Below are 24,910 nucleotides of genomic sequence, written 5' to 3' on the forward strand. Positions count from 1 at the left end.
ATCCTCATCTGTGCGGAAGTTGAGCAGGCTGTCGGCCACACCAAGCCACCGGGCAATGGACATGAACGATGCCCTTTCCCGTGAGAAACAAAAGTCACCAGGCCAGGTTCCTGATGTCAGTTTGCAGGAGGCGCTTGGCACTGTCAAACCAGCCACAGTTGCCTGTGGTGGTACTTTCCATCTGGGAGGTATCTTCAGCAGTGCGGAATTTCAGCAGGCAGCCAGCCACTCTGGGCCACCCGTCCATGGATAGGAACGAAAGGCTTTCCCCAGAGAAACAAAACTCACCCGGCCAGGTTCCTGATGTCAGTTTGCAGGAGGCACTTGGCACTGTCAAACCAGCCACAGGTGCCTGTGGGGGCACTTTTCATCTGGGAGGCATCCCGATCCATGCGGAATTTCAGCAGGCAGCCGGGCACTCCAGGCCGCAAGGCCCTGGACATGAATCATGGTCTTTCCCCAGAGAAAGGAAAGTCACAAGGCCAGGTTCCTGATGTCATTTTGCAGGAGGCACATGGCACTGTCAAACCAGCCACAGGTGCCTGTGGGGGCACCTTGCATCTCGGCGGCATCCTGATCCATGCCGAATTCCAGCAGGCAGCCGGCCACTCCGGGCCATTAGACCTTGGACACGTACAATGGCCTTTCCCCAGAGAAATAAAAGTCACCAGGCCAGGTTCCTGATGTCAGTTTGCAGGAGGCACTTGGCACTGTCAAACCAGCCACAGTTGCCTGTGGGGGCTCCTTTCATCTGGGAGTTATCCGCATCCGTGCGGAATTTCAACAGGCAGCCGGCCACTCCAGGCCACCTGGCCTTGGAGTGGAGCGATGGCTTTTCCCCAGAGAAACAAAAGTCACCCGGCCAGGTTCCTGATGTCAGTTTGCAGGAGGCACTTGGCACTGTCAAACCAGCCACACGCACCTGTATGGGCACCTTGCATCTGGGAGGTATCCTCATCTGTGCGGAAGTTCAGCAGGCTGCCGGCCACACCAGGCCACCGGGCAATGGACATGAACGATGCCCTTTCCCGTGAGAAACAAAAGTCACCAGGCCAGGTTCCTGATGTCAGTTTGCAGGAGGCGCTTGGCACTGTCAAACCAGCCACAGTTGCCTGTGGTGGTACTTTCCATCTGGGAGGTATCTTCAACAGTGCGGAATTTCAGCAGGCAGCCAGCCACTCCGGGCCACCCGTCCATGGATAGGAACAAAAGGCTTTCCCCTGAGAAACAAAAGACACCAGGCCAGGTTTCTGATGTCAGTTTGCAGGAGGCACTTGGCACTGTCAAACCAGCCACAGGTGCCTGTGGGGGCACCTTACATCCTGGAGGTATCCTGATCCGTGTGGAATTTCAGCAGGCAGCAGGCAAGTACGGGCCACCGGGCCCTGGACATGAACCATGGCCTTTCCCCTGAGAAAGAAAATCACCAGGCCAGGTTTCTGATGTCAGTTTGCAGGAAGCACTTGGCACTGTCAAACCAGCCACAATTGCCTGTGGGGGCACCTTTCATCTCGGCGGCATCCTGGTCCGTGCAGAATTTCAGCAGGGGGCCGGCCACTCAGGACACCAGGCTCAGGATATGAACCATGGCCTTTCCCCAGAGAAACAAAAGTCACCCGGCCAGGTTCCTGATGTCAGTTTGCAGGAGGCACTTGGCACTGTCAAACCAGCCACAGGTGCCTGTGGGGGCACCTTGCATCTCGGCGGCATCCTGATCCATGCCGAATTCCAGCAGGCAGCCGGCCACTCCGGGCCATTAGACCTTGGACACGTACAATGGCCTTTCCCCAGAGAAATAAAAGTCACCAGGCCAGGTTCCTGATGTCAGTTTGCAGGAGGCACTTGGCACTGTCAAACCAGCCACAGTTGCCTGTGGGGGCTCCTTTCATCTGGGAGTTATCCGCATCCGTGCGGAATTTCAACAGGCAGCCGGCCACTCCAGGCCACCTGGCCCTGGAGTGGAGCGATGGCTTTTCCCCAGAGAAACAAAAGTCACCCGGCCAGGTTCCTGATGTCAGTTTGCAGGAGGCACTTGGCACTGTCAAACCAGCCACACGCACCTGTATGGGCACCTTGCATCTGGGAGGTATCCTCATCTGTGCGGAAGTTCAGCAGGCTGTCGGCCACACCAAGCCACCGGGCAATGGACATGAACGATGCCCTTTCCCGTGAGAAACAAAAGTCACCAGGCCAGGTTCCTGATGTCAGTTTGCAGGAGGCGCTTGGCACTGTCAAACCAGCCACAGTTGCCTGTGGGGGCACTTTCCATCTGGGAGGCATCCCGATCCATGCGGAATTTCAGCAGGCAGCCGGGCACTCCAGGCCGCAAGGCCCTGGACATGAATCATGGTCTTTCCCCAGAGAAAGGAAAGTCACAAGGCCAGGTTCCTGATGTCATTTTGCAGGAGGCACATGGCACTGTCAAACCAGCCACAGGTGCCTGTGGGGGCACCTTGCATCTCGGCGGCATCCTGATCCATGCCGAATTCCAGCAGGCAGCCGGCCACACCGGGCCATTAGACCTTGGACACGTACAATGGCCTTTCCCCAGAGAAATAAAAGTCACCAGGCCAGGTTCCTGATGTCAGTTTGCAGGAGGCACTTGGCACTGTCAAACCAGCCACAGTTGCCTGTGGGGGCTCCTTTCATCTGGGAGTTATCCGCATCCGTGCGGAATTTCAACAGGCAGCCGGCCACTCCAGGCCACCTGGCCTTGGAGTGGAGCGATGGCTTTTCCCCAGAGAAACAAAAGTCACCAGGCCAGGTTCCTGATGTCAGTTTGCAGGAGGCACTTGGCACTGTCAAACCAGCCACACGCACCTGTATGGGCACCTTGCATCTGGGAGGTATCCTCATCTGTGCGGAAGTTCAGCAGGCTGCCGGCCACACCAGGCCACCGGGCAATGGACATGAACGATGCCCTTTCCCGTGAGAAACAAAAGTCACCAGGCCAGGTTCCTGATGTCAGTTTGCAGGAGGCGCTTGGCACTGTCAAACCAGCCACAGTTGCCTGTGGTGGTACTTTCCATCTGGGAGGTATCTTCAGCAGTGCGGAATTTCAGCAGGCAGCCAGCCACTCTGGGCCACCCGTCCATGGATAGGAACGAAAGGCTTTCCCCAGAGAAACAAAACTCACCCGGCCAGGTTCCTGATGTCAGTTTGCAGGAGGCACTTGGCACTGTCAAACCAGCCACAGGTGCCTGTGGGGGCACTTTTCATCTGGGAGGCATCCCGATCCATGCGGAATTTCAGCAGGCAGCCGGCCACTCCGGGCCACCAGGCCCTGGACAAGAACCACGGCTTTTCCCTAGGGAAACAAAAGTCACCCGGCCAGGTTCCTGATGTCAGTTTGCAGGAGGCACTTGGCACTGTCAAACCAGCCACAGTTGCCTGTGGGGGCACTTTCCATCTGGGAGGCATCCCGATCCATGCGGAATTTCAGCAGGCAGCCGGGCACTCCAGGCCGCAAGGCCCTGGACATGAATCATGGTCTTTCCCCAGAGAAAGGAAAGTCACCAGGCCAGGTTCCTGATGTCAGTTTGCAGGAGGCACTTGGCACTGTCAAACCAGCCACAGGTGCCTGTGGGGCACCTTGCATCTCGGAGGTATCCTGATCCGTGCGGAATTTCAGCAGTCAGCCGGCCACTTTGGGCCACAGTTTGTAGGATATGAACCATGGCCTTTCCCCAGAGAAACAAAAGTCACCAGGTCAGGTTCCTGATGTCAGTGTGCAGGAGGCACTTGGCACTGTCAAACCAGCCACAGTTGCCTCTGGGGGCACCTTGCATCTCGGCGGCATCCTGATCCATGCCGAATTCCAGCAGGCAGCCGGCCACTCCGGGCCATTAGACCTTGGACACGTACAATGGCCTTTCCCCAGAGAAATAAAAGTCACCAGGCCAGGTTCCTGATGTCAGTTTGCAGGAGGCACTTGGCACTGTCAAACCAGCCACAGGTGCCTGTGGGGGCTCCTTTCATCTGGGAGTTATCCGCATCCGTGCGGAATTTCAACAGGCAGCCGGCCACTCCAGGCCACCTGGCCCTGGAGTGGAGCGATGGCTTTTCCCCAGAGAAACAAAAGTCACCCGGCCAGGTTCCTGATGTCAGTTTGCAGGAGGCACTTGGCACTGTCAAACCAGCCACACGCACCTGTATGGGCACCTTGCATCTGGGAGGTATCCTCATCTGTGCGGAAGTTGAGCAGGCTGTCGGCCACACCAAGCCACCGGGCAATGGACATGAACGATGCCCTTTCCCGTGAGAAACAAAAGTCACCAGGCCAGGTTCCTGATGTCAGTTTGCAGGAGGCGCTTGGCACTCTCAAACCAGCCACAGTTGCCTGTGGGGGCACTTTCCATCTGGGAGGCATCCTGATCCATGCGGAATTTCAGCAGGCAGCCGGGCACTCCAGGCCGCAAGGCCCTGGAAATGAATCATGGTCTTTCCCCAGAGAAAGGAAAGTCACAAGGCCAGGTTCCTGATGTCATTTTGCAGGAGGCACATGGCACTGTCAAACCAGCCACAGGTGCCTGTGGGGGCACCTTGCATCTCGGCGGCATCCTGATCCATGCCGAATTCCAGCAGGCAGCCGGCCACTCCGGGCCATTAGACCTTGGACACGTAGAATGGCCTTTCCCCAGAGAAATAAAAGTCACCAGGCCAGGTTCCTGATGTCAGTTTGCAGGAGGCACTTGGCACTGTCAAACCAGCCACAGTTGCCTGTGGGGGCTCCTTTCATCTGGGAGTTATCCGCATCCGTGTGGAATTTCAACAGGCAGCCGGCCACTCCAGGCCACCTGGCCTTGGAGTGGAGCGATGGCTTTTCCCCAGAGAAACAAAAGTCACCCGGCCAGGTTCCTGATGTCAGTTTGCAGGAGGCACTTGGCACTGTCAAACCAGCCACACGCACCTGTATGGGCACCTTGCATCTGGGAGGTATCCTCATCTGTGCGGAAGTTCAGCAGGCTGCCGGCCACACCAGGCCACCGGGCAATGGACATGAACGATGCCCTTTCCCGTGAGAAACAAAAGTCACCAGGCCAGGTTCCTGATGTCAGTTTGCAGGAGGCGCTTGGCACTGTCAAACCAGCCACAGTTGCCTGTGGTGGTACTTTCCATCTGGGAGGTATCTTCAGCAGTGCGGAATTTCAGCAGGCAGCCAGCCACTCTGGGCCACCCGTCCATGGATAGGAACGAAAGGCTTTCCCCAGAGAAACAAAACTCACCCGGCCAGGTTCCTGATGTCAGTTTGCAGGAGGCACTTGGCACTGTCAAACCAGCCACAGGTGCCTGTGGGGGCACTTTTCATCTGGGAGGCATCCCGATCCATGCGGAATTTCAGCAGGCAGCCGGCCACTCCGGGCCACCAGGCCCTGGACAAGAACCACGGCTTTTCCCTAGGGAAACAAAAGTCACCCGGCCAGGTTCCTGATGTCAGTTTGCAGGAGGCACTTGGCACTGTCAAACCAGCCACAGTTGCCTGTGGGGGCACTTTCCATCTGGGAGGCATCCCGATCCATGCGGAATTTCAGCAGGCAGCCGGGCACTCCAGGCCGCAAGGCCCTGGACATGAATCATGGTCTTTCCCCAGAGAAAGGAAAGTCACAAGGCCAGGTTCCTGATGTCATTTTGCAGGAGGCACATGGCACTGTCAAACCAGCCACAGGTGCCTGTGGGGGCACCTTGCATCTCGGCGGCATCCTGATCCATGCCGAATTCCAGCAGGCAGCCGGCCACTCCGGGCCATTAGACCTTGGACACGTACAATGGCCTTTCCCCAGAGAAATAAAAGTCACCAGGCCAGGTTCCTGATGTCAGTTTGCAGGAGGCACTTGGCACTGTCAAACCAGCCACAGTTGCCTGTGGGGGCTCCTTTCATCTGGGAGTTATCCGCATCCGTGCGGAATTTCAACAGGCAGCCGGCCACTCCAGGCCACCTGGCCTTGGAGTGGAGCGATGGCTTTTCCCCAGAGAAACAAAAGTCACCCGGCCAGGTTCCTGATGTCAGTTTGCAGGAGGCACTTGGCACTGTCAAACCAGCCACACGCACCTGTATGGGCACCTTGCATCTGGGAGGTATCCTCATCTGTGCGGAAGTTCAGCAGGCTGCCGGCCACACCAGGCCACCGGGCAATGGACATGAACGATGCCCTTTCCCGTGAGAAACAAAAGTCACCAGGCCAGGTTCCTGATGTCAGTTTACAGGAGGCGCTTGGCACTGTCAAACCAGCCACAGTTGCCTGTGGTGGTACTTTCCATCTGGGAGGTATCTTCAGCAGTGCGGAATTTCAGCAGGCAGCCAGCCACTCTGGGCCACCCGTCCATGGATAGGAACGAAAGGCTTTCCCCAGAGAAACAAAACTCACCCGGCCAGGTTCCTGATGTCAGTTTGCAGGAGGCACTTGGCACTGTCAAACCAGCCACAGGTGCCTGTGGGGGCACTTTTCATCTGGGAGGCATCCCGATCCATGCGGAATTTCAGCAGGCAGCCGGCCACTCCGGGCCACCAGGCCCTGGACAAGAACCACGGCTTTTCCCTAGGGAAACAAAAGTCACCCGGCCAGGTTCCTGATGTCAGTTTGCAGGAGGCACTTGGCACTGTCAAACCAGCCACAGTTGCCTGTGGGGGCACTTTCCATCTGGGAGGCATCCCGATCCATGCGGAATTTCAGCAGGCAGCCGGGCACTCCAGGCCGCAAGGCCCTGGACATGAATCATGGTCTTTCCCCAGAGAAAGGAAAGTCACAAGGCCAGGTTCCTGATGTCATTTTGCAGGAGGCACATGGCACTGTCAAACCAGCCACAGGTGCCTGTGGGGGCACCTTGCATCTCGGCGGCATCCTGATCCATGCCGAATTCCAGCAGGCAGCCGGCCACTCCGGGCCATTAGACCTTGGACACGTACAATGGCCTTTCCCCAGAGAAATAAAAGTCACCAGGCCAGGTTCCTGATGTCAGTTTGCAGGAGGCACTTGGCACTGTCAAACCAGCCACAGTTGCCTGTGGGGGCTCCTTTCATCTGGGAGTTATCCGCATCCGTGCGGAATTTCAACAGGCAGCCGGCCACTCCAGGCCACCTGGCCTTGGAGTGGAGCGATGGCTTTTCCCCAGAGAAACAAAAGTCACCCGGCCAGGTTCCTGATGTCAGTTTGCAGGAGGCACTTGGCACTGTCAAACCAGCCACACGCACCTGTATGGGCACCTTGCATCTGGGAGGTATCCTCATCTGTGCGGAAGTTCAGCAGGCTGCCGGCCACACCAGGCCACCGGGCAATGGACATGAACGATGCCCTTTCCCGTGAGAAACAAAAGTCACCAGGCCAGGTTCCTGATGTCAGTTTGCAGGAGGCGCTTGGCACTGTCAAACCAGCCACAGTTGCCTGTGGTGGTACTTTCCATCTGGGAGGTATCTTCAACAGTGCGGAATTTCAGCAGGCAGCCAGCCACTCCGGGCCACCCGTCCATGGATAGGAACGAAAGGCTTTCCCCTGAGAAACAAAAGACACCAGGCCAGGTTCCTGATGTCAGTTTGCAGGAGGCACTTGGCACTGTCAAACCAGCCACAGGTGCCTGTGGGGGCACCTTACATCCTGGAGGTATCCTGATCCGTGTGGAATTTCAGCAGGCAGCAGGCAAGTACGGGCCACCGGGCCCTGGACATGAACCATGGCCTTTCCCCTGAGAAAGAAAATCACCAGGCCAGGTTTCTGATGTCAGTTTGCAGGAAGCACTTGGCACTGTCAAACCAGCCACAATTGCCTGTGGGGGCACCTTTCATCTCGGCGGCATCCTGGTCCGTGCAGAATTTCAGCAGGGGGCCGGCCACTCAGGACACCAGGCTCAGGATATGAACCATGGCCTTTCCCCAGAGAAACAAAAGTCACCCGGCCAGGTTCCTGATGTCAGTTTGCAGGAGGCACTTGGCACTGTCAAACCAGCCACAGGTGCCTGTGGGGGCACTTTTCATCTGGGAGGCATCCCGATCCATGCGGAATTTCAGCAGGCAGCCGGCCACTCCGGGCCACCAGGCCCTGGACAAGAACCACGGCTTTTCCCTAGGGAAACAAAAGTCACCCGGCCAGGTTCCTGATGTCAGTTTGCAGGAGGCACTTGGCACTGTCAAACCAGCCACAGTTGCCTGTGGGGGCACTTTCCATCTGGGAGGCATCCCGATCCATGCGGAATTTCAGCAGGCAGCCGGGCACTCCAGGCCGCAAGGCCCTGGACATGAATCATGGTCTTTCCCCAGAGAAAGGAAAGTCACCAGGCCAGGTTCCTGATGTCAGTTTGCAGGAGGCACTTGGCACTGTCAAACCAGCCACAGGTGCCTGTGGGGCACCTTGCATCTCGGAGGTATCCTGATCCGTGCGGAATTTCAGCAGTCAGCCGGCCACTTTGGGCCACAGTTTGTAGGATATGAACCATGGCCTTTCCCCAGAGAAACAAAAGTCACCAGGTCAGGTTCCTGATGTCAGTGTGCAGGAGGCACTTGGCACTGTCAAACCAGCCACAGTTGCCTCTGGGGGCACCTTGCATCTCGGCGGCATCCTGATCCATGCCGAATTCCAGCAGGCAGCCGGCCACTCCGGGCCATTAGACCTTGGACACGTACAATGGCCTTTCCCCAGAGAAATAAAAGTCACCAGGCCAGGTTCCTGATGTCAGTTTGCAGGAGGCACTTGGCACTGTCAAACCAGCCACAGTTGCCTGTGGGGGCTCCTTTCATCTGGGAGTTATCCGCATCCGTGCGGAATTTCAACAGGCAGCCGGCCACTCCAGGCCACCTGGCCCTGGAGTGGAGCGATGGCTTTTCCCCAGAGAAACAAAAGTCACCCGGCCAGGTTCCTGATGTCAGTTTGCAGGAGGCACTTGGCACTGTCAAACCAGCCACACGCACCTGTATGGGCACCTTGCATCTGGGAGGTATCCTCATCTGTGCGGAAGTTGAGCAGGCTGTCGGCCACACCAAGCCACCGGGCAATGGACATGAACGATGCCCTTTCCCGTGAGAAACAAAAGTCACCAGGCCAGGTTCCTGATGTCAGTTTGCAGGAGGCGCTTGGCACTCTCAAACCAGCCACAGTTGCCTGTGGGGGCACTTTCCATCTGGGAGGCATCCTGATCCATGCGGAATTTCAGCAGGCAGCCGGGCACTCCAGGCCGCAAGGCCCTGGAAATGAATCATGGTCTTTCCCCAGAGAAAGGAAAGTCACAAGGCCAGGTTCCTGATGTCATTTTGCAGGAGGCACATGGCACTGTCAAACCAGCCACAGGTGCCTGTGGGGGCACCTTGCATCTCGGCGGCATCCTGATCCATGCCGAATTCCAGCAGGCAGCCGGCCACTCCGGGCCATTAGACCTTGGACACGTACAATGGCCTTTCCCCAGAGAAATAAAAGTCACCAGGCCAGGTTCCTGATGTCAGTTTGCAGGAGGCACTTGGCACTGTCAAACCAGCCACAGTTGCCTGTGGGGGCTCCTTTCATCTGGGAGTTATCCGCATCCGTGTGGAATTTCAACAGGCAGCCGGCCACTCCAGGCCACCTGGCCTTGGAGTGGAGCGATGGCTTTTCCCCAGAGAAACAAAAGTCACCCGGCCAGGTTCCTGATGTCAGTTTGCAGGAGGCACTTGGCACTGTCAAACCAGCCACACGCACCTGTATGGGCACCTTGCATCTGGGAGGTATCCTCATCTGTGCGGAAGTTCAGCAGGCTGCCGGCCACACCAGGCCACCGGGCAATGGACATGAACGATGCCCTTTCCCGTGAGAAACAAAAGTCACCAGGCCAGGTTCCTGATGTCAGTTTGCAGGAGGCGCTTGGCACTGTCAAACCAGCCACAGTTGCCTGTGGTGGTACTTTCCATCTGGGAGGTATCTTCAGCAGTGCGGAATTTCAGCAGGCAGCCAGCCACTCTGGGCCACCCGTCCATGGATAGGAACGAAAGGCTTTCCCCAGAGAAACAAAACTCACCCGGCCAGGTTCCTGATGTCAGTTTGCAGGAGGCACTTGGCACTGTCAAACCAGCCACAGGTGCCTGTGGGGGCACTTTTCATCTGGGAGGCATCCCGATCCATGCGGAATTTCAGCAGGCAGCCGGCCACTCCGGGCCACCAGGCCCTGGACAAGAACCACGGCTTTTCCCTAGGGAAACAAAAGTCACCCGGCCAGGTTCCTGATGTCAGTTTGCAGGAGGCACTTGGCACTGTCAAACCAGCCACAGTTGCCTGTGGGGGCACTTTCCATCTGGGAGGCATCCCGATCCATGCGGAATTTCAGCAGGCAGCCGGGCACTCCAGGCCGCAAGGCCCTGGACATGAATCATGGTCTTTCCCCAGAGAAAGGAAAGTCACAAGGCCAGGTTCCTGATGTCATTTTGCAGGAGGCACATGGCACTGTCAAACCAGCCACAGGTGCCTGTGGGGGCACCTTGCATCTCGGCGGCATCCTGATCCATGCCGAATTCTAGCAGGCAGCCGGCCACTCCGGGCCATTAGACCTTGGACACGTACAATGGCCTTTCCCCAGAGAAATAAAAGTCACCAGGCCAGGTTCCTGATGTCAGTTTGCAGGAGGCACTTGGCACTGTCAAACCAGCCACAGTTGCCTGTGGGGGCTCCTTTCATCTGGGAGGTATCCTCATCTGTGCGGAAGTTCAGCAGGCTGCCGGCCACACCAGGCCACCGGGCAATGGACATGAACGATGCCCTTTCCCGTGAGAAACAAAAGTCACCAGGCCAGGTTCCTGATGTCAGTTTGCAGGAGGCGCTTGGCACTGTCAAACCAGCCACAGTTGCCTGTGGTGGTACTTTCCATCTGGGAGGTATCTTCAGCAGTGCGGAATTTCAGCAGGCAGCCAGCCACTCTGGGCCACCCGTCCATGGATAGGAACGAAAGGCTTTCCCCAGAGAAACAAAACTCACCCGGCCAGGTTCCTGATGTCAGTTTGCAGGAGGCACTTGGCACTGTCAAACCAGCCACAGGTGCCTGTGGGGGCACTTTTCATCTGGGAGGCATCCCGATCCATGCGGAATTTCAGCAGGCAGCCGGCCACTCCGGGCCACCAGGCCCTGGACAAGAACCACGGCTTTTCCCTAGGGAAACAAAAGTCACCCGGCCAGGTTCCTGATGTCAGTTTGCAGGAGGCACTTGGCACTGTCAAACCAGCCACAGTTGCCTGTGGGGGCACTTTCCATCTGGGAGGCATCCCGATCCATGCGGAATTTCAGCAGGCAGCCGGGCACTCCAGGCCGCAAGGCCCTGGACATGAATCATGGTCTTTCCCCAGAGAAAGGAAAGTCACAAGGCCAGGTTCCTGATGTCATTTTGCAGGAGGCACATGGCACTGTCAAACCAGCCACAGGTGCCTGTGGGGGCACCTTGCATCTCGGCGGCATCCTGATCCATGCCGAATTCCAGCAGGCAGCCGGCCACTCCGGGCCATTAGACCTTGGACACGTACAATGGCCTTTCCCCAGAGAAATAAAAGTCACCAGGCCAGGTTCCTGATGTCAGTTTGCAGGAGGCACTTGGCACTGTCAAACCAGCCACAGTTGCCTGTGGGGGCTCCTTTCATCTGGGAGTTATCCGCATCCGTGCGGAATTTCAACAGGCAGCCGGCCACTCCAGGCCACCTGGCCTTGGAGTGGAGCGATGGCTTTTCCCCAGAGAAACAAAAGTCACCCGGCCAGGTTCCTGATGTCAGTTTGCAGGAGGCACTTGGCACTGTCAAACCAGCCACACGCACCTGTATGGGCACCTTGCATCTGGGAGGTATCCTCATCTGTGCGGAAGTTCAGCAGGCTGCCGGCCACACCAGGCCACCGGGCAATGGACATGAACGATGCCCTTTCCCGTGAGAAACAAAAGTCACCAGGCCAGGTTCCTGATGTCAGTTTGCAGGAGGCGCTTGGCACTGTCAAACCAGCCACAGTTGCCTGTGGTGGTACTTTCCATCTGGGAGGTATCTTCAACAGTGCGGAATTTCAGCAGGCAGCCAGCCACTCCGGGCCACCCGTCCATGGATAGGAACGAAAGGCTTTCCCCTGAGAAACAAAAGACACCAGGCCAGGTTCCTGATGTCAGTTTGCAGGAGGCACTTGGCACTGTCAAACCAGCCACAGGTGCCTGTGGGGGCACCTTACATCCTGGAGGTATCCTGATCCGTGTGGAATTTCAGCAGGCAGCAGGCAAGTACGGGCCACCGGGCCCTGGACATGAACCATGGCCTTTCCCCTGAGAAAGAAAATCACCAGGCCAGGTTTCTGATGTCAGTTTGCAGGAAGCACTTGGCACTGTCAAACCAGCCACAATTGCCTGTGGGGGCACCTTTCATCTCGGCGGCATCCTGGTCCGTGCAGAATTTCAGCAGGGGGCCGGCCACTCAGGACACCAGGCTCAGGATATGAACCATGGCCTTTCCCCAGAGAAACAAAAGTCACCCGGCCAGGTTCCTGATGTCAGTTTGCAGGAGGCACTTGGCACTGTCAAACCAGCCACAGGTGCCTGTGGGGGCACTTTTCATCTGGGAGGCATCCCGATCCATGCGGAATTTCAGCAGGCAGCCGGCCACTCCGGGCCACCAGGCCCTGGACAAGAACCACGGCTTTTCCCTAGGGAAACAAAAGTCACCCGGCCAGGTTCCTGATGTCAGTTTGCAGGAGGCACTTGGCACTGTCAAACCAGCCACAGTTGCCTGTGGGGGCACTTTCCATCTGGGAGGCATCCCGATCCATGCGGAATTTCAGCAGGCAGCCGGGCACTCCAGGCCGCAAGGCCCTGGACATGAATCATGGTCTTTCCCCAGAGAAAGGAAAGTCACCAGGCCAGGTTCCTGATGTCAGTTTGCAGGAGGCACTTGGCACTGTCAAACCAGCCACAGGTGCCTGTGGGGCACCTTGCATCTCGGAGGTATCCTGATCCGTGCGGAATTTCAGCAGTCAGCCGGCCACTTTGGGCCACAGTTTGTAGGATATGAACCATGGCCTTTCCCCAGAGAAACAAAAGTCACCAGGTCAGGTTCCTGATGTCAGTGTGCAGGAGGCACTTGGCACTGTCAAACCAGCCACAGTTGCCTCTGGGGGCACCTTGCATCTCGGCGGCATCCTGATCCATGCCGAATTCCAGCAGGCAGCCGGCCACTCCGGGCCATTAGACCTTGGACACGTACAATGGCCTTTCCCCAGAGAAATAAAAGTCACCAGGCCAGGTTCCTGATGTCAGTTTGCAGGAGGCACTTGGCACTGTCAAACCAGCCACAGTTGCCTGTGGGGGCTCCTTTCATCTGGGAGTTATCCGCATCCGTGCGGAATTTCAACAGGCAGCCGGCCACTCCAGGCCACCTGGCCCTGGAGTGGAGCGATGGCTTTTCCCCAGAGAAACAAAAGTCACCCGGCCAGGTTCCTGATGTCAGTTTGCAGGAGGCACTTGGCACTGTCAAACCAGCCACACGCACCTGTATGGGCACCTTGCATCTGGGAGGTATCCTCATCTGTGCGGAAGTTGAGCAGGCTGTCGGCCACACCAAGCCACCGGGCAATGGACATGAACGATGCCCTTTCCCGTGAGAAACAAAAGTCACCAGGCCAGGTTCCTGATGTCAGTTTGCAGGAGGCGCTTGGCACTCTCAAACCAGCCACAGTTGCCTGTGGGGGCACTTTCCATCTGGGAGGCATCCTGATCCATGCGGAATTTCAGCAGGCAGCCGGGCACTCCAGGCCGCAAGGCCCTGGAAATGAATCATGGTCTTTCCCCAGAGAAAGGAAAGTCACAAGGCCAGGTTCCTGATGTCATTTTGCAGGAGGCACATGGCACTGTCAAACCAGCCACAGGTGCCTGTGGGGGCACCTTGCATCTCGGCGGCATCCTGATCCATGCCGAATTCCAGCAGGCAGCCGGCCACTCCGGGCCATTAGACCTTGGACACGTACAATGGCCTTTCCCCAGAGAAATAAAAGTCACCAGGCCAGGTTCCTGATGTCAGTTTGCAGGAGGCACTTGGCACTGTCAAACCAGCCACAGTTGCCTGTGGGGGCTCCTTTCATCTGGGAGTTATCCGCATCCGTGTGGAATTTCAACAGGCAGCCGGCCACTCCAGGCCACCTGGCCTTGGAGTGGAGCGATGGCTTTTCCCCAGAGAAACAAAAGTCACCCGGCCAGGTTCCTGATGTCAGTTTGCAGGAGGCACTTGGCACTGTCAAACCAGCCACACGCACCTGTATGGGCACCTTGCATCTGGGAGGTATCCTCATCTGTGCGGAAGTTCAGCAGGCTGCCGGCCACACCAGGCCACCGGGCAATGGACATGAACGATGCCCTTTCCCGTGAGAAACAAAAGTCACCAGGCCAGGTTCCTGATGTCAGTTTGCAGGAGGCGCTTGGCACTGTCAAACCAGCCACAGTTGCCTGTGGTGGTACTTTCCATCTGGGAGGTATCTTCAGCAGTGCGGAATTTCAGCAGGCAGCCAGCCACTCTGGGCCACCCGTCCATGGATAGGAACGAAAGGCTTTCCCCAGAGAAACAAAACTCACCCGGCCAGGTTCCTGATGTCAGTTTGCAGGAGGCACTTGGCACTGTCAAACCAGCCACAGGTGCCTGTGGGGGCACTTTTCATCTGGGAGGCATCCCGGTCCATGCGGAATTTCAGCAGGCAGCCGGCCACTCCGGGCCACCAGGCCCTGGACAAGAACCACGGCTTTTCCCTAGGGAAACAAAAGTCACCCGGCCAGGTTCCTGATGTCAGTTTGCAGGAGGCACTTGGCACTGTCAAACCAGCCACAGTTGCCTGTGGGGGCACTTTCCATCTGGGAGGCATCCCGATCCATGCGGAATTTCAGCAGGCAGCCGGGCACTCCAGGCCGCAAGGCCCTGGACATGAATCATGGTCTTTCCCCAGAGAAAGGAAAGTCACAAGGCCAGGTTCCTGATGTCATTTTGCAGGAGGCACATGGCACTGTCAAACCAGCCACAGGTGCCTGTGGGGGCACCTTGCATCTCGGCGGCATCCTGATCCATGCCGAATTCCAGCAGGCAGCCGGCCACTCCGGGCCATTAGACCTTGGACACGTACAATGGCCTTTCCCCAGAGAAATAAAAGTCACCAGGCCAGGTTCCTGATGTCAGTTTGCAGGAGGCACTTGGCACTGTCAAACCAGCCACAGTTGCCTGTGGGGGCTCCTTTCATCTGGGAGTTATCCGCATCCGTGCGGAATTTCAACAGGCAGCCGGCCACTCCAGGCCACCTGGCCTTGGAGTGGAGCGATGGCTTTTCCCCAGAGAAACAAAAGTCACCCGGCCAGGTTCCTGATGTCAGTTTGCAGGAGGCACTTGGCACTGTCAAACCAGCCACACGCACCTGTATGGGCACCTTGCATCTGGGAGGTATCCTCATCTGTGCGGAAGTTCAGCAGGCTGCCGGCCACACCAGGCCACCGGGCAATGGACATGAACGATGCCCTTTCCCGTGAGAAACAAAAGTCACCAGGCCAGGTTCCTGATGTCAGTTTGCAGGAGGCGCTTGGCACTGTCAAACCAGCCACAGTTGCCTGTGGTGGTACTTTCCATCTGGGAGGTATCTTCAACAGTGCGGAATTTCAGCAGGCAGCCAGCCACTCCGGGCCACCCGTCCATGGATAGGAACGAAAGGCTTTCCCCTGAGAAACAAAAGACACCAGGCCAGGTTCCTGATGTCAGTTTGCAGGAGGCACTTGGCACTGTCAAACCAGCCACAGGTGCCTGTGGGGGCACCTTACATCCTGGAGGTATCCTGATCCGTGTGGAATTTCAGCAGGCAGCAGGCAAGTACGGGCCACCGGGCCCTGGACATGAACCATGGCCTTTCCCCTGAGAAAGAAAATCACCAGGCCAGGTTTCTGATGTCAGTTTGCAGGAAGCACTTGGCACTGTCAAACCAGCCACAATTGCCTGTGGGGGCACCTTTCATCTCGGCGGCATCCTGGTCCGTGCAGAATTTCAGCAGGGGGCCGGCCACTCAGGACACCGTTTGTAGGATATGAACCATGGCCTTTCCCCAGAGAAACAAAAGTCACCAGGTCAGGTTCCTGATGTCAGTGTGCAGGAGGCACTTGGCACTGTCAAACCAGCCACAGTTGCCTCTGGGGGCACCTTGCATCTCGGCGGCATCCTGATCCATGCCGAATTCCAGCAGGCAGCCGGCCACTCCGGGCCATTAGACCTTGGACACGTACAATGGCCTTTCCCCAGAGAAATAAAAGTCACCAGGCCAGGTTCCTGATGTCAGTTTGCAGGAGGCACTTGGCACTGTCAAACCAGCCACAGTTGCCTGTGGGGGCTCCTTTCATCTGGGAGTTATCCGCATCCGTGCGGAATTTCAACAGGCAGCCGGCCACTCCAGGCCACCTGGCCCTGGAGTGGAGCGATGGCTTTTCCCCAGAGAAACAAAAGTCACCCGGCCAGGTTCCTGATGTCAGTTTGCAGGAGGCACTTGGCACTGTCAAACCAGCCACACGCACCTGTATGGGCACCTTGCATCTGGGAGGTATCCTCATCTGTGCGGAAGTTGAGCAGGCTGTCGGCCACACCAAGCCACCGGGCAATGGACATGAACGATGCCCTTTCCCGTGAGAAACAAAAGTCACCAGGCCAGGTTCCTGATGTCAGTTTGCAGGAGGCGCTTGGCACTCTCAAACCAGCCACAGTTGCCTGTGGGGGCACTTTCCATCTGGGAGGCATCCTGATCCATGCGGAATTTCAGCAGGCAGCCGGGCACTCCAGGCCGCAAGGCCCTGGAAATGAATCATGGTCTTTCCCCAGAGAAAGGAAAGTCACAAGGCCAGGTTCCTGATGTCATTTTGCAGGAGGCACATGGCACTGTCAAACCAGCCACAGGTGCCTGTGGGGGCACCTTGCATCTCGGCGGCATCCTGATCCATGCCGAATTCCAGCAGGCAGCCGGCCACTCCGGGCCATTAGACCTTGGACACGTACAATGGCCTTTCCCCAGAGAAATAAAAGTCACCAGGCCAGGTTCCTGATGTCAGTTTGCAGGAGGCACTTGGCACTGTCAAACCAGCCACAGTTGCCTGTGGGGGCTCCTTTCATCTGGGAGTTATCCGCATCCGTGTGGAATTTCAACAGGCAGCCGGCCACTCCAGGCCACCTGGCCTTGGAGTGGAGCGATGGCTTTTCCCCAGAGAAACAAAAGTCACCCGGCCAGGTTCCTGATGTCAGTTTGCAGGAGGCACTTGGCACTGTCAAACCAGCCACACGCACCTGTATGGGCACCTTGCATCTGGGAGGTATCCTCATCTGTGCGGAAGTTCAGCAGGCTGCCGGCCACACCAGGCCACCGGGCAATGGACATGAACGATGCCCTTTCCCGTGAGAAACAAAAGTCACCAGGCCAGGTTCCTGATGTCAGTTTGCAGGAGGCGCTTGGCACTGTCAAACCAGCCACAGTTGCCTGTGGTGGTACTTTCCATCTGGGAGGTATCTTCAGCAGTGCGGAATTTCAGCAGGCAGCCAGCCACTCTGGGCCACCCGTCCATGGATAGGAACGAAAGGCTTTCCCCAGAGAAACAAAACTCACCCGGCCAGGTTCCTGATGTCAGTTTGCAGGAGGCACTTGGCACTGTCAAACCAGCCACAGGTGCCTGTGGGGGCACTTTTCATCTGGGAGGCATCCCGATCCATGCGGAATTTCAGCAGGCAGCCGGCCACTCCGGGCCACCAGGCCCTGGACAAGAACCACGGCTTTTCCCTAGGGAAACAAAAGTCACCCGGCCAGGTTCCTGATGTCAGTTTGCAGGAGGCACTTGGCACTGTCAAACCAGCCACAGTTGCCTGTGGGGGCACTTTCCATCTGGGAGGCATCCCGATCCATGCGGAATTTCAGCAGGCAGCCGGGCACTCCAGGCCGCAAGGCCCTGGACATGAATCATGGTCTTTCCCCAGAGAAAGGAAAGTCACAAGGCCAGGTTCCTGATGTCATTTTGCAGGAGGCACATGGCACTGTCAAACCAGCCACAGGTGCCTGTGGGGGCACCTTGCATCTCGGCGGCATCCTGATCCATGCCGAATTCCAGCAGGCAGCCGGCCACTCCGGGCCATTAGACCTTGGACACGTACAATGGCCTTTCCCCAGAGAAATAAAAGTCACCAGGCCAGGTTCCTGATGTCAGTTTGCAGGAGGCACTTGGCACTGTCAAACCAGCCACAGTTGCCTGTGGGGGCTCCTTTCATCTGGGAGTTATCCGCATCCGTGCGGAATTTCAACAGGCAGCCGGCCACTCCAGGCCACCTGGCCTTGGAGTGGAGCGATGGCTTTTCCCCAGAGAAACAAAAGTCACCCGGCCAGGTTCCTGATGTCAGTTTGCAGGAGGCACTTGGCACTGTCAAACCAGCCACACGCACCTGTATGGGCACCTTGCATCTGGGAGGTATCCTCATCTGTGCGGAAGTTCAGCAGGCTGCCGGCCACACCAGGCCACCGGGCAATGGACATGAACGATGCCCTTTCCCGTGAGAAACAAAAGTCACCAGGCCAGGTTCCTGATGTCAGTTTGCAGGAGGCGCTTGGCACTGTCAAACCAGCCACAGTTGCCTGTGGTGGTACTTTCCATCTGGGAGGTATCTTCAACAGTGCGGAATTTCAGCAGGCAGCCAGCCACTCCGGGCCACCCGTCCATGGATAGGAACGAAAGGCTTTCCCCTGAGAAACAAAAGACACCAGGCCAGGTTCCTGATGTCAGTTTGCAGGAGGCACTTGGCACTGTCAAACCAGCCACAGGTGCCTGTGGGGGCACCTTACATCCTGGAGGTATCCTGATCCGTGTGGAATTTCAGCAGGCAGCAGGCAAGTACGGGCCACCGGGCCCTGGACATGAACCATGGCCTTTCCCCTGAGAAAGAAAATCACCAGGCCAGGTTTCTGATGTCAGTTTGCAGGAAGCACTTGGCACTGTCAAACCAGCCACAATTGCCTGTGGGGGCACCTTTCATCTCGGCGGCATCCTGGTCCGTGCAGAATTTCAGCAGGGGGCCGGCCACTCAGGACACCAGGCTCAGGATATGAACCATGGCCTTTCCCCAGAGAAACAAAAGTCACCCGGCCAGGTTCCTGATGTCAGTTTGCAGGAGGCACTTGGCACTGTCAAACCAGCCACAGGTGCCTGTGGGGGCACCTTGCATCTCGGCGGCATCCTGATCCATGCCGAATTCCAGCAGGCAGCCGGCCACTCCGGGCCATTAGACCTTGGACACGTACAATGGCCTTTCCCCAGAGAAATAAAAGTCACCAGGCCAGGTTCCTGATGTCAGTTTGCAGGAGGCACTTGGCACTGTCAAACCAGCCACAGTTGCCTGTGGGGGCTCCTTTCATCTGGGAGTTATCCGCATCCGTGCGGAATTTCAACAGGCAGCCGGCCACTCCAGGCCACCTGGCCTTGGAGTGGAGCGATGGCTTTTCCCCAGAGAAACAAAAGTCACCCGGCCAGGTTCCTGATGTCAGTTTGCAGGAGGCACTTGGCACTGTCAAACCAGCCACACGCACCTGTATGGGCACCTTGCATCTGGGAGGTATCCTCATCTGTGCGGAAGTTCAGCAGGCTGCCGGCCACACCAGGCCACCGGGCAATGGACATGAACGATGCCCTTTCCCGTGAGAAACAAAAGTCACCAGGCCAGGTTCCTGATGTCAGTTTGCAGGAGGCGCTTGGCACTGTCAAACCAGCCACAGTTGCCTGTGGTGGTACTTTCCATCTGGGAGGTATCTTCAACAGAGCGGAATTTCAGCAGGCAGCCAGCCACTCTGGGCCACCCGTCCATGGATAGGAACGAAAGGCTTTCCCCAGAGAAACAAAAGTCACCCGGCCAGGTTCCTGATGTCAGTTTGCAGGAGGCACTTGGCACTGTCAAACCAGCCACAGGTGCCTGTGGGGGCACTTTTCATCTGGGAGGCATCCCGATCCATGCGGAATTTCAGCAGGCAGCCGGCCACTCCGGGCCACCAGGCCCTGGACAAGAACCACGGCTTTTCCCTAGGGAAACAAAAGTCACCCGGCCAGGTTCCTGATGTCAGTTTGCAGGAGGCACTTGGCACTGTCAAACCAGCCACAGTTGCCTGTGGGGGCACTTTCCATCTGGGAGGCATCCCGATCCATGCGGAATTTCAGCAGGCAGCCGGGCACTCCAGGCCGCAAGGCCCTGGACATGAATCATGGTCTTTCCCCAGAGAAAGGAAAGTCACAAGGCCAGGTTCCTGATGTCATTTTGCAGGAGGCACATGGCACTGTCAAACCAGCCACAGGTGCCTGTGGGGGCACCTTGCATCTCGGCGGCATCCTGATCCATGCCGAATTCCAGCAGGCAGCCGGCCACTCCGGGCCATTAGACCTTGGACACGTACAATGGCCTTTCCCCAGAGAAATAAAAGTCACCAGGCCAGGTTCCTGATGTCAGTTTGCAGGAGGCACTTGGCACTGTCAAACCAGCCACAGTTGCCTGTGGGGGCTCCTTTCATCTGGGAGTTATCCGCATCCGTGCGGAATTTCAACAGGCAGCCGGCCACTCCAGGCCACCTGGCCTTGGAGTGGAGCGATGGCTTTTCCCCAGAGAAACAAAAGTCACCCGGCCAGGTTCCTGATGTCAGTTTGCAGGAGGCACTTGGCACTGTCAAACCAGCCACACGCACCTGTATGGGCACCTTGCATCTGGGAGGTATCCTCATCTGTGTGGAAGTTCAGCAGGCTGCCGGCCACACCAGGCCACCGGGCAATGGACATGAACGATGCCCTTTCCCGTGAGAAACAAAAGTCACCAGGCCAGGTTCCTGATGTCAGTTTGCAGGAGGCGCTTGGCACTGTCAAACCAGCCACAGTTGCCTGTGGTGGTACTTTCCATCTGGGAGGTATCTTCAACAGTGCGGAATTTCAGCAGGCAGCCAGCCACTCCGGGCCACCCGTCCATGGATAGGAACGAAAGGCTTTCCCCTGAGAAACAAAAGACACCATGCCAGGTTCCTGATGTCAGTTTGCAGGAGGCACTTGGCACTGTCAAACCAGCCACAGGTGCCTGTGGGGGCACCTTACATCCTGGAGGTATCCTGATCCGTGTGGAATTTCAGCAGGCAGCAGGCAAGTACGGGCCACCGGGCCCTGGACATGAACCATGGCCTTTCCCCTGAGAAAGAAAATCACCAGGCCAGGTTTCTGATGTCAGTTTGCAGGAAGCACTTGGCACTGTCAAACCAGCCACAGTTGCCTGTGGGGGCACCTTTCATCTCGGCGGCATCCTGGTCCGTGCAGAATTTCAGCAGGGGGCCGGCCACTCAGGACACCAGGCTCAGGATATGAACCATGGCCTTTCCCCAGAGAAACAAAAGTCACCCGGCCAGGTTCCTGATGTCAGTTTGCAGGAGGCACTTGGCACTGTCAAACCAGCCACAGGTGCCTGTGGGGGCACCTTGCATCTCGGCGGCATCCTGATCCATGCCGAATTCCAGCAGGCAGCCGGCCACTCCGGGCCATTAGACCTTGGACACGTACAATGGCCTTTCCCCAGAGAAATAAAAGTCACCAGGCCAGGTTCCTGATGTCAGTTTGCAGGAGGCACTTGGCACTGTCAAACCAGCCACAGTTGCCTGTGGGGGCTCCTTTCATCTGGGAGTTATCCGCATCCGTGCGGAATTTCAACAGGCAGCCGGCCACTCCAGGCCACCTGGCCTTGGAGTGGAGCGATGGCTTTTCCCCAGAGAAACAAAAGTCACCCGGCCAGGTTCCTGATGTCAGTTTGCAGGAGGCACTTGGCACTGTCAAACCAGCCACACGCACCTGTATGGGCACCTTGCATCTGGGAGGTATCCTCATCTGTGCGGAAGTTCAGCAGGCTGCCGGCCACACCAGGCCACCGGGCAATGGACATGAACGATGCCCTTTCCCGTGAGAAACAAAAGTCACCAGGCCAGGTTCCTGATGTCAGTTTGCAGGAGGCGCTTGGCACTGTCAAACCAGCCACAGTTGCCTGTGGTGGTACTTTCCATCTGGGAGGTATCTTCAACAGTGCGGAATTTCAGCAGGCAGCCAGCCACTCTGGGCCACCCGTCCATGGATAGGAACGAAAGGCTTTCCCCAGAGAAACAAAACTCACCCGGCCAGGTTCCTGATGTCAGTTTGCAGGAGGCACTTGGCACTGTCAAACCAGCCACAGTTGCCTGTGGGGGCACCTTACATCTGGGAGGTATCCTGATCCGTGTGGAATTTCAGCAGGCAGCAGGCAAGTACGGGCCACCGGGCCCTGGACATGAACCATGGCCTTTCCCCTGAGAAAGAAAATCACCAGGCCAGGTTTCTGATGTCAGTTTGCAGGAAGCACTTGGCACTGTCAAACCAGCCACAGTTGCCTGTGGGGGCACCTTTCATCTCGGCGGCATCCTGGTCCGTGCAGAATTTCAGCAGGGGGCCGGCCACTCAGGACACCAGGCTCAGGATATGAACCATGGCCTTTCCCCAGAGAAACAAAAGTCACCAGGCCAGGTTCCTGATGTCAGTTTGCAGGAGGCACTTGGCACTGTCAAACCAGCCACAGGTGCCTGTGGGGCACCTTGCATCTCGGAGGTATCCTGATCCGTGCGGAATTTCAGCAGTCAGCCGGCCACTTTGGGCCACAGTTTGTAGGATATGAACCATGGCCTTTCCCCAGAGAAACAAAAGTCACCAGGTCAGGTTCCTGATGTCAGTGTGCAGGAGGCACTTGGCACTGTCAAACCAGCCACAGTTGCCTGTGATGGTACTTTCCATCTGGGAGGTATCTTCAACAGTGCGGAATTTCAGCAGGCAGCCAGCCACTCTGGGCCACCCGTCCATGGATAGGAACGAAAGGCTTTCCCCTGAGAAACAAAAGACACCCGGCCAGGTTCCTGATGTCAGTTTGCAGGAGGCACTTGGCACTGTCAAACCAGCCACAGGTGCCTGTGGGGGCACTTTTCATCTGGGAGGCATCCCGATCCATGCGGAATTTCAGCAGGCAGCCGGCCACTCCGGGCCACCAGGCCCTGGACAAGAACCACGGCTTTTCCCTAGGGAAACAAAAGTCACCCGGCCAGGTTCCTGATGTCAGTTTGCAGGAGGCACTTGGCACTGTCAAACCAGCCACAGTTGCCTGTGGGGGCACTTTCCATCTGGGAGGCATCCCGATCCATGCGGAATTTCAGCAGGCAGCCGGGCACTCCAGGCCGCAAGGCCCTGGACATGAATCATGGTCTTTCCCCAGAGAAAGGAAAGTCACAAGGCCAGGTTCCTGATGTCATTTTGCAGGAGGCACATGGTACTGTCAAACCAGCCACAGGTGCCTGTGGGGGCACCTTGCATCTCGGCGGCATCCTGATCCATGCCGAATTCCAGCAGGCAGCCGGCCACTCCGGGCCATTAGACCTTGGACACGTACAATGGCCTTTCCCCAGAGAAATAAAAGTCACCAGGCCAGGTTCCTGATGTCAGTTTGCAGGAGGCACTTGGCACTGTCAAACCAGCCACAGTTGCCTGTGGGGGCTCCTTTCATCTGGGAGTTATCCGCATCCGTGCGGAATTTCAACAGGCAGCCGGCCACTCCAGGCCACCTGGCCTTGGAGTGGAGCGATGGCTTTTCCCCAGAGAAACAAAAGTCACCCGGCCAGGTTCCTGATGTCAGTTTGCAGGAGGCACTTGGCACTGTCAAACCAGCCACACGCACCTGTATGGGCACCTTGCATCTGGGAGGTATCCTCATCTGTGCGGAAGTTCAGCAGGCAGCAGGCAAGTACGGGCCACCGGGCCCTGGACATGAACCATGGCCTTTCCCCTGAGAAAGAAAATCACCAGGCCAGGTTTCTGATGTCAGTTTGCAGGAAGCACTTGGCACTGTCAAACCAGCCACAGTTGCCTGTGGGGGCACCTTTCATCTCGGCGGCATCCTGGTCCGTGCAGAATTTCAGCAGGGGGCCGGCCACTCAGGACACCAGGCTCAGGATATGAACCATGGCCTTTCCCCAGAGAAACAAAAGTCACCAGGCCAGGTTCCTGATGTCAGTTTGCAGGAGGCACTTGGCACTGTCAAACCAGCCACAGGTGCCTGTGGGGCACCTTGCATCTCGGAGGTATCCTGATCCGTGCGGAATTTCAGCAGTCAGCCGGCCACTTTGGGCCACAGTTTGTAGGATATGAACCATGGCCTTTCCCCAGAGAAACAAAAGTCACCAGGTCAGGTTCCTGATGTCAGTGTGCAGGAGGCACTTGGCACTGTCAAACCAGCCACAGTTGCCTGTGATGGTACTTTCCATCTGGGAGGTATCTTCAACAGTGCGGAATTTCAGCAGGCAGCCAGCCACTCTGGGCCACCCGTCCATGGATAGGAACGAAAGGCTTTCCCCTGAGAAACAAAAGACACCCGGCCAGGTTCCTGATGTCAGTTTGCAGGAGGCACTTGGCACTGTCAAACCAGCCACAGGTGCCTGTGGGGGCACTTTTCATCTGGGAGGCATCCCGATCCATGCGGAATTTCAGCAGGCAGCCGGCCACTCCGGGCCACCAGGCCCTGGACAAGAACCACGGCTTTTCCCTAGGGAAACAAAAGTCACCCGGCCAGGTTCCTGATGTCAGTTTGCAGGAGGCACTTGGCACTGTCAAACCAGCCACAGTTGCCTGTGGGGGCACTTTCCATCTGGGAGGCATCCCGATCCATGCGGAATTTCAGCAGGCAGCCGGGCACTCCAGGCCGCAAGGCCCTGGACATGAATCATGGTCTTTCCCCAGAGAAAGGAAAGTCACAAGGCCAGGTTCCTGATGTCATTTTGCAGGAGGCACATGGTACTGTCAAACCAGCCACAGGTGCCTGTGGGGGCACCTTGCATCTCGGCGGCATCCTGATCCATGCCGAATTCCAGCAGGCAGCCGGCCACTC

Source organism: Passer domesticus, chromosome 7 (genome assembly GCF_036417665.1).
Source record: "Passer domesticus isolate bPasDom1 chromosome 7, bPasDom1.hap1, whole genome shotgun sequence".
NCBI classification, from domain to species: Eukaryota; Metazoa; Chordata; class Aves; order Passeriformes; family Passeridae; genus Passer; species Passer domesticus.